Genomic DNA, 14,766 nt, shown 5'->3' on the forward strand with positions numbered 1-14,766 from the left:
ATATGAGGATAGTGTTCTATATGTCTTGTGTATCCTTTTCAAGATATTGTTGGCGTACCCATGCATGATACTTGTGATATTAATCTTATTATTGACATTGAACTCATACATTGCATGCATTATTAAACTCATACATTGCACGTATTACCATCCTTCATGATATACTGTTGGCTCATTGATGATACTTGAGGAAACACTGTAATGAGCTAGGATCAATTGGATAATAGTGACATGAGGATCGATATTTGATGGTTATCCCGAAATTGAGGTTGTGCATAGCGATTGTCGAGGTTTTTTTCGTAATTGCGAGGTAGTGTTTGCTAAGATTTGGGTCGGAGTTGTGAGGTACATGGACATCGTGGGTCCTCTATGGGTTGTGCTACCGAGACATGGAGATTTCAGTTTGGAGTACATGTGTACACAATAATGCATTGCATTCACATTCCACACATTATTGCATTGCATTGCACTACGGCTTCTGTTGTGATATTATTGTGATGTATTTGTGATTTACGAATTCGAACTGAGTATTTTATACTTGACACAATTGGGTTTAGATGCTATAACATATGTGATGATGTGTAGTTGATTTCTGGCTCGTGATTGACTTATACCTTGTTGATTTACCTGTTTATCTTACCTTATTAAGTTGATATGTGTTAGCTAAGATTAGTCTGCCTATGATACCTATCAGTACTTGTTGTTTGTACTAACCTGCACTTACTATATTCTCTTATGAGTGCAGATTCCAGGTAGGATCGACCTCCGTTCTCGTGGCTGATTGAGGTGCGAAAGCTGCTGCTTAGAGTCTTGCAGGGTGACCACCAGGACGTCCATCGCCTTGAAGATTCTTTCTCTATTTTATGTCTTACTTGATATTCCAAGACATATTCAGATTATTGATGTATTTTATTACATTCAGACTTGTACTACCTAGTTAGGGGCTCCTGTATGGTTAGACCAGACTCTGGGTGAATTTGATGTATTTCCTTACTTCCCCATATTTCTATATCTGTATCGCTAGCCTTACGTGATTTTGATATCTTCCGCGTGTTTATTTGTTTATTCATGATTTTACGATTGTTGGGATAAGGGTTCGCCTACCGAGATGGGAAAGGTAGGTGCCCGCGCAACTTAGCTAAATTAGATCATGACAAAATAGCTCATTAACTATCATGGATTCCATTCTTAATCATAAGAAAATCATAACGAGGGGAGTAGGTACTTACCAAGGAAGATTCTGTCCCCAAATGCTCTGGAAATTGTCCACGCCAACACTCTTTAGGTTAAGAAATTGAGAATGCAATGATCATCTGAAGTTGAGAATAAAAAGGGAATTTTTTGTTCAGTAATTTTCGCATCCGCACACACCCAGTCCACGGATGCGGACTCGCTTCTGCGAAGAGGGATCCCTCTCTGTGGAACCACTTAAGCATGTCATCACTCACGTCTTTGGGCCAAGACCCACAGATGCAAACCCACTCCCACAGAAGTGGGACATTAGAAAATTCGATTCTGGCTTTCACCAATTTTATCCCAAAATCCCGACATCCGTCCAAGACCTTAGTAATACAAATCAAACATGCAGACATAGGTAAAAACACGCTACAAACTCAACTGCTGCCTCAAAATTCCTAACAGAGGTCATTTTGACCCGATCAACCCCCAAAACCCCCAAAGTCACGTTTCTAAGCAAGTGTAAGAAAATGCCCCTGAAGCCTAGGGAACCGAACCAAACACCGCACTAAGTCATAAATAACCCTCCGGACCTCACAAAATTGACATAATCCATTTACCCAAAAGTTAACTATTAGTCAAACGCTTTCAGTTAGATGTTCTAATTCTCTCAAATCTTACTAAAACAAGCCTGATGGCCTCGGGAATAGAGTCGACAGGGTAAAATGGTGAAACGTGCATAACGACCAAATGGTTCATTACACAAGTAGTAGCATGTTGGTCAGTTTCAACTAATACCCAATCATACGTGGTCGACAAGTAATAAAGCGATAAGGAGAGTATTGCTCCTAACAGAGAATTACTTGTTAACTCTTCAAGTGGTAACAACCCATTTGGTCGTTTAGGCCTTTTGACGCTTCCCCTATCTATTTTAGAGTGTTTTTGACCCACAGGACTAGGTGGTACGGTTCTCGAGAGAGAGTCTAGAGTGTCGTGTTGAAAATTAAGGATTTTGGAGCCCTTAAGTTGAATAAGTGAAAAATGGTTGACCAAGAGTTGACTTTTGTATTTACAGACCTTTTGGGAATTTTGTCGGTTCCATAAGATCTGGAGTGTCGGATATAACTTGGTATGGTGGTTGGGTCAGTTCCCACGGCACTTGGGAAAATTTTGATCACTTAGTTGGAAACTTGAATTTTAGGGTTTTGGGGGCTGACCGGGTCAATATTATCTCCGTTGGGAATTTCGAGGGCATGGGTGGATTCAGTAGTGTGTTTTTACATTGATATGCATATTTGGTTTGTATCGAGGGGGTCTCAGATAGATGTCGAGTTTTGGGTTGGACATGCTGCAAAAATAGAATTTTATTGGTTTCTGATGTCCTGCTTCTGCGGGTGTATATTCATTTCGGCGGTCCCGCCTACATGGGACTCGGCCCACAAACACGAAAGGGAAATGTGGTAAGTTACTCAGTAGATCTGAAGGCCTCTTCATAAAGGCGAGTTCGCATCTGCGGACAAGGTGTTCGCAGATACGAAAATCGATGAACAGAAAAACTTTTTATTTCCCATCTTCGAATTATTCTTTCCATTCATCAAATTCTTAACTTTGAGAGTGTTGTGGGTGAAATTAAAGAACTTCTGGGTGATCACAATTTGAGGTAAATTGCTTTGCACTCCCTTGTGGTTTATTCATGAATTTGGATTATATATATATACATGCTAGTGTCATCTTGTAAGTTGGGGAAGATGGTTTATGAGCCCTAATTGTTTCTTTATTATTTCTTGTTTATTCCCATGATTTTTGTGGGATGGGTTCTTAATTCTAAGCTTCTAATCATTGGGGAATGTAGAATCTCTTCTTAATTTATAGGGTTTGGATTATAGAAATTTAGGGGTTTTCTATTAGTAATGAAATTATGCTAATTGGGGATGAATTAGTGTTGATGATTAGCATTTGAACTTCTTGTGCTTAGGATGGACCTCTTCCAGCTTGCAGCCTTTTATTTTACCCTTGTGGGTCCGGGGTCACTTTTTTGGGCTATTTTGGGTTTTTTTTCGAAAGCATAGCAATATGCATATCGTTCAATTCATAGTCTAACATAGATTATTTATTTTTATACTTTGAGTGCTCGGAGGCAATTCGAAAGGGGAAGGCCTAGGTTGGAGGAGTTTGAGGCCCGTGTTCGACTTTGAGGTAGGTTATGGCTTACCTTTCTTAGACTTTGATTAGCAAATCGCATGATTTATTTATTGATGGGAAAAGCATGATAGGCCTTCGGGCATGGTTGTGGTGTTAAATCCACTAGATTGGTATGATTTCTGATTATGTGGGCTTGTTGCCGTACTTTATGCAATTATTGACATGTGGTGTACTTGAATAAAGTAGTTGTGGTGATGTGGGATTTGCTAGTTCTATTTGTTGTGATTGGGATTGAATATATGATACGTCTCCATGGTCATTTTGATAATTTGTACAAGGATTGAATTAGCATTATGGTGCTTATGAATTCCATCTCATATTTATTGACATTGATTAGATGTGATTCCTCATTCTTGCATTAATTTATTCATACATGATGAAAGAGTTATCGAAACAGATTTGAAATGGAAAGAAAGAGAAAGATGAAAGTAACATGATTGTTACTGTAGTTCGAGGTCTGTACCGAATATAGTGGCAGAGTCACGATCCGAGATTTGTTCCGAAGTGGTTATTACATGGACGTCGAGGTCCCCTATGGATCATGGCTATTGAAGCTAAAAATACTTATAGCATGTGTGCACGGGTTTGAGATATTGGCCATTGCATTGCATCTCATTTGCATTTACTATGGTATTCTACATTATCTCGTTGGATTCTTGATTGGTGTCATACTTATGTTGTAAGGTATGGTTGAGAAATTTCTAACTTGGCAGGCTTGTGAGATAGAAGCTTAAACCTAGTCTATGACTGGAATTATTTGGGACATTTTATGTCTGTTGAATGTTGTTAACTGTCTTACCTATCTACTTGTTGATTTTTGTATTTCATATGCGTTAACTAGTCTTAGTCGGCCTTTGATGCTTATCGATACAAGTGTGTACTGATACTACTCTTGCTGCATTTTTTCTAATTGCAAAGTTTGAGACAGGATCGTCATCGAGACCCCGAGTCTAGTACCAAGGCTTCTTGCTTGAGATCTGAGGGTGAACCGCCTGCAGCCCTAGATCTTATCTTTTATCCTTGTCTATTTCTATCCTTAGATATTATTTCTTATGTTTTAGACAACTGTGTTGATTCCTAGACTGGTTATGATTAGAGGTTCTTGTACTGTGACTTCAAATCCTTTGGAAAAGATGTAATAGACTTAGTATTCCGCACTTTTAGTATTTATGGTATGATTAATACTTATTAAATGTTTACTTGTGTTATTTATTCCTTATTCATAAATTGATTAAGTGTTGACTAAGGGGATGGTTTGCCCACCGGGGGGAGGGGGGGGGGGGGTTAATGTGGGTGCCATCATGATCGTGATTTGCGTCGTGACAAATTGGCATCATAGCCGTAGGTTCACTGATCTCACAAGTACAAAAACATGTCTAGTAGAGTCTTGCGGATCGGTACGGAGATGTTTCCACTTATCTTCGAGAGGATACGGGACATTTGAAAAACTCCATTCTTTCATTCCTTTTGTGCTACATTGTTCTAATTGATATCTTGTTGGTTCAAATTGATATTTGATTTCTCCTTCTATTCTCTCACAGATGGTGAGGACGAGTACTAAAGCTGCGATCAATGAGGTACTAGCACGGGGCATCAGAGCCGAAGCACGTGGTATGGCCGAGCTAGAAGTCGTAGCCGTGGCAGAGGTGTACATTAGCCCGGTCAGGGTGGTCGTGGTGGTTCGTAGGCTAATGGCAGACAGGTTCATTGTTATGCCTTCCCTGGCAGGCCAGAGGCGACGCTTCTGATGTTGTCATCACAGGTACTATTTCACTCTATCACCGAGGGATTTCTGTATTATTTTACCTGGGTTCCACTTTCTCTTGTACTGCATCTTTATTGCATTCCTATTCATATCTAATTCCTTGACTACCTAATTACTTGTTTATGTGAGTAAGTAACTTAAGTGGTGCCTCTATAATATGTATTGGTGATGATTTGGTTATGAGACCACATACATTGTAAGTTAAAAAAAAAGTATTTTCTACTTTACTTCATCACAACTTCTTTTGTTTTCGATTAATGAGACATAGTGAGTACATGTGTTCCCGTACTCAGTCTATAAGTGTTTATGCTATATTTAACAAGTGATAAGTAAGTGTCGTGAAGGTTAGAGGATAAACAAATCGAAGAGTATAAGTTTCATCAGAGTAATACGTCGGGCTTTTGGGCTATGGTTTGAACCGCTCGATGTATGTAAGTATACCCGAGCCTCGGATAACTTTGGAATTCAAATATACAAATAAGAGCTCGTTGTATAAGAATATGAACTCTCGAAATTATTTCAGACTGAAAAGTGTAACGACGGTGGTTGGAAAAATTACTTTGTGTATGATAAAATGATTATTATCACATGACTATGATAGTGAGTATATGAAGTGTGTCAAAAATGAGTATTATTTAAGTGAATTGAGATGAAGAAATTAATTATATGAAAAATTGGTTAAATGTTGGAATGAAGGGGGAGAGTAAGGAATTAATGGTGGTATTAATTACAGGTAAATGGATAATTATTTTTGGTGGGCTGTCACATGGCATTAATCCGCCAATAGGTCGCATTAAGTGGTCTTAACTGATTTTTGATGAGTCAATGGCGCATAAGTGCCTAATGACACGTGTAAAAGGGACAAACTCAACTAAACTCCTATATCACACTACTATATAACATTCTTGGCTTTCCATTACGGAAAATAACAATGCTATAAAATTGATTTAATTGGGTATAGTGCTGCAACGTGATTTATATTGTTATAGCTTCAACTTCACTTGTAATTTCAAGGATGCAAAGTTTAATTCTTCTCAAGAACAACATATGGGTTTTGCGCACTTCTTCGATCTCGTTATTTCGTTTTGTCGCATTGTTAAATCCGGCTTTTTTTGAAGTGAAGTAAGGTGGAAGAATAGGAGTTCTTGGCAAATAAAATTCTCCTCCTCTAGATGAATTTGAACCAATCTAGATCATAACTAAGTTGCTAAATAAGAAAGTATAAAAATTATACCGTAAATCGCAATTGATGTTGTTATTGCTGTGTGGGCTTTTTGATTGCTATTCTAAGTTGTTCGGTGACTGAAATTAGTGATTTCAACGTGGTTGTCGCTGTTCTTGTTGTTTTGTACTTGTGAAAGGTGGAAGAAACAAGGGAAATGTTGTCCGATTCGTTATAGAACAAGTTTGTCACTTGATATACGTAATATACAAAAAATATCCTTAGACGAGAGGTGTTATCATTGTTATAGGTCGAGATGCTAGACGAGCTACATGGTTGAGTCGCTAACAAGCCAACAAGGTATGTAAGGCTTTTCCCTTCCTTTCTTTGGCACAAACCGAACGAAACTAATGTACACATCCCCAATAAAAAGGAACTCTATCTAGTACACATAAGGTCTATGTTCTTTATTCCGTAAAATGTTATGTGAGTCATGTTTCAATAGATTTCTAGTTTTCCATTGAGTTACATGTTGATGCTCTAGTTATATAACACATTTCGGAGGTTACCGACCTTACGTCACTTCGAACGACTTATATTTTTCCTCTATGATCTCTCATGCATTATATATGTATATGTATATTATACTATTACAAACATTCTGCGCTATAGTTGGAAAGGGTGTTACGATTCATTTTTACGCGAGGCATAAAAGTTATTTCGAAGTTGTGGACTCTTTTGGATTTTATGTTTTTTTAGAGTCGCCGCCTAATTTACTAAGGGAAATTAGGAAAACCAAGTAAAAGGGTTTAGTCAAACAAGAGCTAAATCCTTTTAAACCGGAGTTCCAGGTAAGGGTTATGGTGATTCCTCGGGGAAGGCGTTAAGAAACCCCGATATTGAGAAATCGTAGAATACGGTTGACCTTTGAGCTTCAATGTATGATTTGTAATTATTTGCTTAAAACAATTTAAAATCTTGTATATCATGTCATGGCATATCTTAAAATATTTTGGTAAAACCTCCCTTTATTTAAAGAAAGAAGTTGAGTCCTTTTTTGAAAATGCATATAAGACTAAAGCGGCCATTTCATTTCAGGACCAAAACGCACTCAAGATCTCTTTTGAGTAGAGTTCCGCTTAACTTGGTCCGAATTTTATGTACTTCTTACTCTTATAAGTTTCATTTTAAAAAGTTGTTCCAAGTGGATATCATCTATAGCAAATGTGTGACACATTTTATACGAGTTTTATAAATATCCTTTTTCAATTACAAGTTATTTGTCTATTTCAATTATATTAAAGGCCAACCATATTCATTTTAAACTTTTTCCTCTAACTTAGGTCCAAGTAGAGTCACAATAGGAGCAAGGTATGCGCAAAAAAAAAATTAAAAAAAAATCACTCTTCTCTTTCCTATATTTTTCATGAAAACCCTACTACAAACCCTAACCTAGCTGTATCATGGCCACTCCGGCCACAGGTCGGCCGTCGTTGGCGGCTGGCCAGTCTCTCCCTTTAACCTCCTCAATCATATTTCTACCACTTCTTCAATCCAAACTATCCCCTTCATCTTCATCTAAACCGAACCCTACTGCAAACCCTGCTTCTTCTAAAAGTTTTTCTCTTTCTTTAACAGGTAGTGAAGAAGTTTTAACAACATCAAAGCAGCAATGTGATCCCATTCCTAGGAAGAAAATAATGTACATTGATGGTATTCCAATGGTGAAGCGGACTGATGCTGAAATCAAATGAATGGAAATATTGGAAGACCTTCAACATGTAGTGATAGGAAAGTTTTCTCATGAATGGCCTGATTTGTAAGAACTACGCAAGATTATACCATCACAATGTGAAGTAAAAGGAGATTGTGAGGTTGGTTTATTTAGGCCAAGACATGTTTTGATCAGATGCTAACTGATAGAAGACTTTATCAATCTTACGTCCAAAGGTGCATATTATTTGAAGGCTAAAGATGGTTTTACATATCAGATGAGGCCCCTTATCTATGATTCTAAGTTCAAAGCGGATGAAGAAACATCTCAGGCAATGGCGTGGATATCTTTTCCAAACTTGTTACCCACTTTCTTTGTCAAAGAATCTTTGTTTACTATGACTTCTGTTGTTGGAAGGCCCTTGTAGTTGGACATGGAAGCCATAAAGAAGACCGGACCTAGTTGTGCTAGAGTCAAGGTCCAAGTAGATCTACTTGCGGATTTACCTAATTTTCTGATGTTGGAAATAGAGGATGAAGATACAAAGGAGATGAGGAAGATGAAAGTCAAGATTCAGCATGATTTCTTACCAAAATATTGCAGTGAATGTAAGATTCAAGGCCATTCTATAGATGAGTGTAGAATTCTTCACCTGAATTGGAGAAAATAGCAGAAGTTGATGTTACAAGCACAGACAATAGGATGAAGAATATAGGAAATCAAGAGGAACAAGTTATTCAGGAGAAATGCAAGCATGAGGCACGTAAGTGGTATCATGGTAGGAATTATCCTGTGATGAGATTTGTTCCAAAAACTAACTCTAATGATAAAGTGGAGGAAAGAAAGGTTGAGAGTGCTGATACAAAGAAGGGTGCCAATTCATAAGTACAAGTGGTTGCGTAGAACAAATTTGATGTTTAAAATTTTGTAGAAGAATATGACCAAATAATTGCAAGTACATCCAAAGTTAAAGTGGGGAAATCAAATGCAAATGGCAAAAATGATGGTGAGTTTAATCATATGGAGACTAGGCTAAATAATCCCGACATAGAGAAAACAAAGGTGGATGAAAAGGTTCATAGTTGCACAGAAGTTCAGCAAAGAGTAGTGGAAGTAATGCTAGAGATTAATAATGAGCAAGGATTAATGCAACAAAGAAAAGTTCAAAAGGTGACAGATCAAGAGGAAGAACTGCATAATTAATGGGCTGATAAGGTGGAGGAAAAGGTAATAGAAGAAGGAGAAATTCAGCAGGATGATGGAGTGGAAGGTGATACTAAAGGAGATCCTAGGAAAGGTCATAGTGTGGAAGGCACAACTGAAGGAGATCCTGATGGTACCAATACAACTGATAAGGGAGCAGATTTGAATACATCAGAGGTTCTAGTGCATGGGGAGTTACAAAAACAAGATGTTCTCTTAGAACATTATGAAGATGTTAATTTTGATGATAAAGGGTCAGATGGAGTACAAGAGGCTACTGAGGGTTCCCTTTCAGTTCCTGATACTTTGAAAATAGTTGGAGAAGTGCAGGAGAATATTCAGATGGAGGATTTCATTAAGGCAACTTCTGCAGGTTCTAAAGGGGACAATATAAAGGCGAAGGTGGATGTGGAGAAAGATGCTAATCCACTAGATCCTCCTTATTAAGAAAGGGCACTTGTGGTTACCAATCCTTGGAACCAACAGGTGACAATTTGTAGGATGCCTTCCCCAATCAAAGAGTTATATGACCTGATCTCTCATAATATTATTGTAATGGAAGTAGTGGAAGAAGTTAGAGATCTTTATAAAGAGGAAAAGTAGGAGAACATTAAGCAGAGTAAGGAAAATATACCCAGGTAGGCAGATGTATCTCCCAAGAGCAAAACTAACAATAAGGGCCAGAAGAAAGGAAAGAAGAATGTTAATGACAAACAAATTCCACTCAGGGTGGTACAAAAGGGGAATGCTGCTAAACCTAATGTTAAATGATGTTAAAGTCATTCATTTGGAACATTAGATCAGTGAAGACACAAAAAGCCTTTCATAGGTTACAAATGTTAAATAGACATCACAAATTCTTTTTGATTGCTCTTATGAAACCTTTTCAGCATGTCAGGACAATAAACCATTATAAGAGGAGATTGGGAATATGCTTGGCTAATGCCAACTATAATGGTAAAATCTTGTACTTTGTTGCTGATAACACAGAAGTGGAAGTTTTGATGGACTCCTATCAACAGATTACTTTGAAGCTGTTTTTATAAGAGTTGAATCAGCATATTATTACAACTTTAGTATATGCTAAATGTGATGCATCTGAAATGCTGGAGTTATGGGAGTATATTTATTATCTTTCAAATACCTTTACTTGTTCTTGGTTGATAGGAGGAGACTTCAATGTGGTTTTGAATGATGAAGAAAAGATAGGTGGCAATCCAATTCAACCTCAGGATATAGAAGAGTTTGCATTTTGCATAAACACCTGTGAACTTGAAGAGGTGAATTTTAAGGGAAGCCCCTTCACTTGGTGGAATGGAAGAGCAGATGAAGAATGTATCTTTGAAAGACTGAATAGGATGTTGGTGAATTCTCATCTTCTTGACAGCTTTGGAAATATTAAAGTGGAACATCTTGCAAGGACTGGATCTGATCATGCCCCCCTTTTGTGCACTTATGGTGACAATCTTTAGAATTATTTCAGACCTTTTAAATTTCTATCATTTTGGATAGAGCGTGCATCTTTCCTAGAAATAGTTAGGCAGAATTGGTCCACTTGGGAACATGAGGACCATTTTATAAACTTCAAATACAAAATGAAAATGTTGAAAGGGGTGTTATCCAAATGGAGCAGGGAAGTTTTTGGTTATATCTTCAAGCAGCTGATCATAAGGGAGAAAATAGTGAGATTAAAGGAAGAGTTGTTTGAAGAGAATCCATCTCAATTTAATAGATTGGTTCTACAGAAAGCTCGGGTTGAGACTAAAAGATACTTGCATTATGAAGAAGAGTGCTAGAGACAAAAAAACTGGCCTAGACTGGTTTATAGATGGTGATAAGAATATTAGATATTTTCATAATCTAGTGAAGGGAAGAAGGAAGAAGCTGCATATCAAAAGAATTCAAAATTCAGATGTTTCATGGATTGAGGATAAGGACCAAATGAAAGCTGAGACTGTGCACTTCTATGCACAACAATTTTCACATGAAGATTAAGTAGGAGGAGAAAATTCGTTGTCACATATTCCTGTTTTGATTAATCAAGAAATAAATGATCTGTTTTGTCAAATTCCTAGTGTTGATGAAGTAAAACAATGTTGTTTTTAAGCTTAGTGGATCAAGTGCTAGTGGACCTAATGGTTTTCCTGGAATTTTCTACCAGACTTGTTGGGATATTGTTGGCTTAGATGTATACAAGATAGTGGTGGCTTTCTTTCAAGGTCATACTCTTCCTAAGGCTGTTACTTATACAAATCTTGTTCTGCTACCAAAGAAGGAGTTGGCTCAAACTTACTCAGACTTAAGACTTATAAGTTTAAGTAATTTTATCAACAAGGTGATGTCAAGAGTGGTGCATGATAGACTAGAAGTTGTGTTACCAGAGTTGATCTCTATTAATCAAGCAGGCTTTGTACAAGGGAGAAGCATTATTGAGAACGTGCTATTGGCACAAGAAATTGTGATAGACATCAGAAAACAGGGCAAACCAGCAAATGTAGTGATTAAATTGCACGTGGAAAAGGCCTATGATAGAGTATCTTGGTCATATTTGATAAAGGTACTCAGCAGAATGGGATTTTCTAATTAATTCATTGACATGATATGGAGGCTTATTGCAAATAACTGGTATTCTATCCTCTTCAATGGTCAGGCCAAAGGATTTTTCCACTCAACCCAGGGTGTCAAACAAGGTGACCCACCTTTACCTGCTTTGTTCATCTTATCAGCAGAGGTGTTATTAAGAGCTTTAAATGCAGTATTTGACCGTGGTGAGTATGTGGGATATGGCATGCGTAAATGGAGTAAAAATATCAATCATCTGGCTTATGTAGATGAGACTATAACAATTGCATTTTGCAGAAGAAGAGTCCTTGAAGAGAATTATAAAGATTCTGCAGGATTATGAGGCAACATCAGGCCAATTGATCAATAAAGACAACAGTGCCCTTTATATGTATCAGAAGATGCCTAGTGTACTATCTCAACAGGTGGAGCAGATTACAGGTTTTAAAAGGGACCAGTTTCCATTGAAGTATTTGGGATGCCCTATATTTCATGCAAAGAGGAAAAAGGTATATTATAATGATCTTATCAAGAAGGTAAAAAAACAAGCTGTAAAATTGGAAAGGAAAATTGCTCTCTTTTGGTGGAGAAGCAGTTCTCATCCATAGTGTGCTTCAGAGTATTCTTATATATATGCTTTCAGTTGTTGTTCCCACAAAGTATACTATTAATGAGCTTCATAAAATCTTTGCAAGGTTTTATTGGAATACTAAAGAAGAGGGTAGGAGCATACATTGGTCCTCATGGGACAAGGTTTGTTTACCAAAAGAAGAAGGTGGACTAGGATTCAAATCTTTAGATGATGTGTCTACAAACTTTTTTGCCAAAGTATGGTGGAGATTTAGAACATCAAATACATTGTGGTCAACCTTCATATGGAATAAATATTGCAAGAAGATGACACCAACAGAAGTGCAGTGGAAAGGTGGTTCACAGGTTTGGAAAAGAATGATAGAACCAAAGGATCAGGTGGATCGACAGATATGGTGGGAACCAAGAAATGGAGCATGTGATGTATGGGATGATATTTGGACTAAACTTGGTTAAATCAAATAGGCAATGCCTCCAGAATTTCAGATTGACACCAGCATTGAAGAGGTATCACACTTCATAAATGCAGAAGGTTGGGATGCACAGAAATTGTATGACAAACTGCCCATCAATGTTTTTAATCATGTCCTAGAAGACCTGAATATAGTGGAGCATTCAGAGGAGAAAGATAAAGTCTGGTGGATGGGTAGCACTACCGAAAAATACATTGTAGGGAGTGCTTGGAATTTGCTTAGGAAAGAGGCTCAATCATCAGTTCACTTTTCAAAATTATGGTCAAAGATGTTCCATTCAAAATATCCTTCTTCCTTTGGAGATTGTGGAAGTTCAAACTACCAGCTGATGATGTCCTAAAGAGAATGAATACTAGTATTGTATCTAGATGTAGATGTTGTTTGAACCCTCATCAAGAGGAGACAGTTCAACATTTATTCCTAACAGGTTAATTTGCAGCAGAAATATGGCAATACTATAATGCTGCTGTGGGGACAATTGATCCAAGAATACAGATTCATCAGATAATAGTACAATGGTGGTATATGCAAGGACCTACAAAGCTCAAGTCAATTATGCATGCTGCACCAGCATTCATATGTTGGCAACTATGGAAGAGAAGAAATATTATCATGCATGGGAACAAGATGAATAAAATGAAGGTGATATATGGGATCAACTACAATTTACACCACCTGGTGAAGACATTATTTCCTTGGCTGAGAAACATTCCATATGATTGGCCTCAGATGGTGAAATATTTGGAGGATTACAAGCCTAAAGTGGGATATAAGATGGTGCAATGGAAGTGCCCTGATACAGGCTGGTTCAAGTGCAATACATATGGGGTCTCAAAGGGCAATCCAGGACTGAGTTCAGCTGCTTTCTACATTAGAGATAAAGTTGGAAACCCGATATATGCTGGTGCAAGAATATTAGCTAATACAACAAATATTACAGCAGAATCTATGGCTATATTGGATGGTATTGAATTCTGCATTAAAAAAGATTTGGTGCCTGTTAATAATTGAATCAGATTCTTTGTCCATGGTAAATATTATACAAGGAGTATGGGAGATTCTATGGAAGATCAGTATGGAAGTTTGTAAGATCAAATTTTAGAAGAACAAGGGGCAGGTGCAGTTTTCTCACATCCTTTGGGAAGGCAATGCAGTTGCAGATTTTTTAGCTAAGTTGGTATTTGATTTTGCAGGTACAGCTCAGTTTCATTCATTTGCTGAATTGCCAACAGGTGCAAAGAAGATTATCAATAGTGACAAGATGATGATGCCTAACTTCAGAAGCAAGGTATACAGAAATAAAGAACCAGACTGAGATACTTATGCACATCAGACTTCTGTATACAATCCAACTGTTGAAGACACATGTTTAGTTATTCAATAAAGTAAAGATTTCTACAAAAACGAAGCCTATTCTGATTGTTGAAAACTTGGTTGGATAACTAAAGTTATCCTTGTTAGTGTGTGGTATTAACAGAAATGTTCCTCCTGCTAATAGGATTTCTTTAGTTACCTAATCCAGTTACAAACTTTCAGCATGGCCACATGAGTAAGATTGATCAAATATATTAGACAGCCAAGGATAGCAACTCTGAGGAACTTCCTACCACACTTCTTCTTGAATGATTTTCAGTGAGATTTGATTTCATAGCACCTAGTGAGAGCTTGAGGTGACTGATAATGGCATCAATCCAAAGAAGGAGTGTTCTTGTGTGCAGTTCCTTCATTTTTGTACTTGGCTCCTCTTACAATGCTTAAGCTTTCTTGTTTTCCTAGGATAGAGTAGTTTATTTTATTTTTAGTTTCTTCCTCTTTTGTTCTGTAACTATATTGAATGTTTTTTTAATAAAGGTCCAACAGCATCAGGCTGGTTGGTTTTACTTAAAAAAAATTCCCTTTGTTTTATTTCAATTTAAAG

Source organism: Lycium barbarum, chromosome 1 (assembly GCF_019175385.1).
Source record: "Lycium barbarum isolate Lr01 chromosome 1, ASM1917538v2, whole genome shotgun sequence".
NCBI classification, from domain to species: Eukaryota; Viridiplantae; Streptophyta; class Magnoliopsida; order Solanales; family Solanaceae; genus Lycium; species Lycium barbarum.